The sequence below is a fragment of the Lactuca virosa genome, chromosome 5, assembly GCF_052849685.1.
Source record: "Lactuca virosa cultivar CGN04683 chromosome 5, Lactuca_virosa_CGN04683_v6, whole genome shotgun sequence".
NCBI classification, from domain to species: domain Eukaryota; kingdom Viridiplantae; phylum Streptophyta; class Magnoliopsida; order Asterales; family Asteraceae; genus Lactuca; species Lactuca virosa.
In genome coordinates, this window is record NC_136430.1 from 247,530,261 (window position 1) to 247,535,007 (window position 4,747).

At 37.5% G+C, this 4,747-nt stretch overlaps 1 non-coding gene across 1 annotated transcript; it reads right to left on the minus strand.

Annotated features, from left to right (window-relative positions):
- Positions 1 to 3,607: 3,607 nt before the first annotated feature.
- On the minus strand, positions 3,608 to 3,714 carry LOC145117910 (small nucleolar RNA R71). The gene has a single exon (XR_013712902.1). It is a non-coding gene; the product is annotated as a small nucleolar RNA R71 (small nucleolar RNA).
- Between the last annotated feature and the right edge of the window lie 1,033 nt (positions 3,715 to 4,747).

The following is a 4,747-nucleotide window of genomic DNA, read 5'->3' on the forward strand; positions in this document are numbered from 1 at the left end:
AATCATTTTAAGAGGAACTTCCCAAAGTTAACGAACCAGGAAGTAAAGCTCGATTCAGATTAATCATGATTGGAACAAGAGATGAAATCCCAAAAACCATCAGTAGTAATTGGTATGTTTCTAATTTAACCACTTATATGCTAAAGTACATTTGATTCAGATATGCATAGGAATTTTATGAACCCTGAACTCATAAATAGGCTAAATCGTGAATCTAGTAGACTGGAAGAAATCAGTGGAGTAGAGACGACTAGTGAACTGTCAGAAATATACTTAAAAAATTCTGAAGAAATTGTGTTTTAACAAATAAAAAACATGTATTATGTCAATTTTACGCCGACGGCCTTCGTAAATTTCCACGTTGTTATATGAATCGATGTTGTAACACCCTGTTTTGAGTTTTATCATAATTCGGGGTCGTGACCTGAAGATCAATTATCATAAGGATTCGGGCGTTGGGGATTGAGAGGTTTAGACCCAATTAGATGTAGGTAATGTAGATTAGCTTATGGTTTTGGATTGGTTTCAAAAATGAAAATTTTTACCATGATTTTCTAGATGTTACAGATGTTTTATGCTACACGCTAAGTTATTATGCTACGAAAACATTGTACCAACCCCTTAACTGATAAAGTAACCCTGATCACCTATGATATCGAGAAAGAACAAAACCTCAAACTCATTTCTTACACAAAGGCTTAGAAGTAGCTATACATGAAGCATAACGCCCGCTTGACACATGTAGTAGACAAAAGAACAAGGAGATCATAGACATACCTCAAGTATGCAACTTATCCTGAATAACTCCCTAAAAGTCTATCCGATATACCCCCAGTTTAGTAAGTCGAGTTTCAAAACTACTTAATCTCGAGTGCAACACCAATAGTAAAGCCTCCTTATTAGTGAACTCCATCAAAGATGTGATAACTATTAAGCGAACTATAATTACGTCTTGACAAGGGCTTATCAAAACAAAATTCCCACCTTCGAGAGCATTAGCAATGTTCACCAAGAAGAATGTCGAACCCTTTCGGATATATGAAGAGTACTAGGAGTTGAACAAATTAACAATTGAGAATTGTTACTCACTCCCAAGAATCGATGAACTGTTCCATCAATTAAAAGGTTTCATATATTACTTCGAGATATATCAAGGATCATTACACCATCAACTCATGATCTTAGAATAAATGTGTCAGAGATCGCATTTAAGACTCGGTATGGTCATCACGAGTTCGTAGTTATGCCCTTCAGAGTGACTAATGCTCTGACGATATCCTTTATGAACCATGACTTCTGACCATACTTGGGTGAATTTGTATTTATCATCTTAGTATACTCGCGAACCAAGGAAGAACATGCACAACACATGCAGTTAATATTGGAACTGTTAAGAAAAGAGAAACGGTATGGAAAACAACTAAAAGTATGGGGTTTTTTTATCTGATTTTGCAAGTTCAGATTAACTTAAATTAATTACTCAAATGACTAAAACCTAAAGCTAAAAATTAAAGACAATTGTAAATCAAAAGAATTGAAACAATTCCGTTTAGCTTTCAATATCCCATTTTTCTATGGACAGTTTCAAGACATGGATTAATTTCAGTTGGTTACCAATTTAAAACTTATCAGAAGTCTTGGACCGATCTCCTAACATTTTCACCAATTTATTAACTACTAGGCAATGGTCTTACACAAGTGTGACACTAAATTGATTATTAAGATTATTGGGGCTATGTATCGTAAATCTAATATTAATTATCTATGATCTAGACAAGTAACCAAAATACAAATTATGATCTAATTGTGTTTTCTAGTTATGGTTATCTTTTCTATTCTAGTTGGCTTTAGTGTTTTGTGGAAGATAATAAAAAGTAATATCTTAATGTACTTCCCTTTTAGCATGTAGTTAATCTTTAATTTACTAAGCCTTTTGGGTCGGCTCTTTTTGGGCCTTTTGATATGTGCATATCTACATATATATTTTACATCATATCTTAATATTTTATGCCATATTTATGCTTATTATAGAACAAAAGGTACTTATTATGCTTAATATCTGTTATGTAGCATAACGACATTCTTAGGAGCAATATGGAAGCTGGAAGCAGGAAAATACGAGCTTAGACAAGAAGAAGACACAAAAAGAATGTTGTTGGACAACTTGACCCCTCGTCAGTATTTTGACCATATACCATGACTCGTAACTCCGATTAAGGTGATTCAAAATGATCTGAAAACTACACATAATTTCGGATGACTTTCGTGTTTTGAGAAAAGTCGGATTTCCAACCACCACGACGTGGTGAATGGAATCTTCGCAATTTTTGACGCTGGCTTGGAGAATACGGGATAAACATGAGGACCACGACGTGGTGCCATTACCACGTCGTGGTGGCCAGATTTTAGGCAAGTATATATGTCCGAACATTATGACGCATTGAGATATTTGGAGGTGAATTTCTGGAGAAGCATTACGAAAAATAACATCTGGAAAACCCTTAGAAGAGGAGGAAACGATTGGAGCTCAAGATTTGAAGAGATCTAGACGAAAACATCAATTCATTCGGTTTGATCATGTTTAGATTTATCTCTATTGAGTTTTTGTGTTTGATTTCTACCATGAGTAGCTGAATTTAGCTACTCCTGTTTAGCTATTCGCATGCATCAAGTTTTTGGCGCCGTTGTCGGGGAACGACTTATTTGATTGTTGATTTATTTGCTATAGGTTAATCGATCCTTTTTGTGGGGTAAAACCTGCAAAAAGTTATTTTTCAGCTTCGTTTTTTTTTCCAGTACTGAACTCACGACGTGAGCATGTAGGTCTCACGACGTGAATCCAGTCATTTTCTGTTTTTCTTTATTTTTTCTGTTTTAGTTCAGTTTTACGTTTTTATTTTTGTTAATTTTGCAGAAGTTCATGACCAGAGGTTCCAACACACCTTTGGTGCCACCACTTGAAGATCCAGAGTCGGCCCTTCACAAGAAGTCGGATAAGAACGCAGGAGTGAACCAAACGGCAAAGAAGTCGCCTTTCAAAGATCTCAAATCAGTTTTTGGAAAGAAGACATGGAAGAAAGCAGGAGAATCTAGTACATCCTCAAAGGACAAGAACAGGGTTGAAGACTTTGATCAAAAATCTAACCCACAAGAATCCGAGTACGAATCCGAGCCTAAATTTGCATTACATAGAAGTGAATCCAAAGACGAGCCTGATAACGAGATGGCTGACATTGCGGATATGTCCATGGGAGCTTACAAGAAGCAAATTAGAGATGATGATAGTCCTGGCCTAGTACAACCTGCAATCCCTGCAACTGCCACATTTGAGCTGAAAGGATACATCCTTACTGCACTCGAGGATGTACCATTTTTTGGAAAGGATCATGAGGATGCTTACAAGCATTTGGATGAAGTTAATGACATAGCAGACTATTTCAGTGTCCCAAATGTTCCTAGAGAGACAGTCTTGCTGAGGATGCTACCAGTCACTTTTAAAGGAGCTGTAAAAGACTGGCTAAAGGTACTACCACCTGGTGCAATCACTACTTGGGCCCAAATGCACGAGCAGTTTCTAGAACAATTCTGCCCACCTTCCAAGATAGCTAAAGTCAAGAAGGCAATAGCCAATTTTGAGCAAATTTCGGGTGAGTCACTTTATGAGGTATGGGAGCGCTACAAAGGATTATTAAGAAATTGTCCTCAAAATGACCTTAACATACAACAAGAAGTCTCAATATTTTATGATGGTGTTAATGTTATGACAAGGCAGCTCCTTGATTCTCAAGGACCACTAACTAAGAAAAATTCGGGGGAAGTCAAGGAGTTGGTTGAAGAATTTGCAAAGCATTCTCGTGAATACCACAATCCAAGGTTGGATGGAGTTAAAGGAAGCGGGGGTGGACAATCTGCAGACATGGCTGCTGTACTAGCCATGCTTGATACTATGGATAGGAGAATGACAAAGATGGACCAGACAATACATGCTATTAGAGTTGGATGTGAAAGGTGCAATAGTCCAAACTTGACCAAAGATTGCCACTTAGATGATAATGGGTATAGAAAAGCTCAAGTTTGCTACTCAAGTGGGGATAAATATGATGAAGACTGGAGAAAACCAAAGAGGGAGTGGCTGCCATACGATGAATACTAGAAGAAGAAGGAAGAAAAATTTAGGCAGACAGGTCGAGGCTTCTACCAAAAAGAGCAACCACCAGTAGAGAAGAAAGTTTTATGGAAGCTTCTGAGAAAAGGCATGATGATACTGATGCAAAACTAAAAGATCAAATGAAGATGATGAAAGATCAACAAGTTATGATGATTGACCAACAAGCCCTATTAAGAAATCATCAAGCATTGATCCACAATCTCGAAGCTCAACTTGGTCAACTAACAACTTTGGTAAACGAAAAATTCTCTTCACAATTCCCCGATAAAAAAACTCAATCCCATGTCATGATGATCGAGACTGAAGAAGAGGCGATTTCTGAGTTCCTAGAAGCACTAGAAGAGGAGCCAAGACCATCCGTCCTAAAGCCGAAGAAGACAAAGCTTGATGAAAAAAATATTGCTGAACAACCGAACTCATGACGTGAGCCTTCTTTGCTCACGACGTGGCCCAAGTCTGAACTGGAAAAATTCTGCAGCTGTTCTGGCTTATCGTCCTCCTTTACTGTTTCCGTCCCGAGCTAATCTTCATCCACTGGAACGAGAGCATATGTAGTTTATAAAGCACGTGAAGGGTATT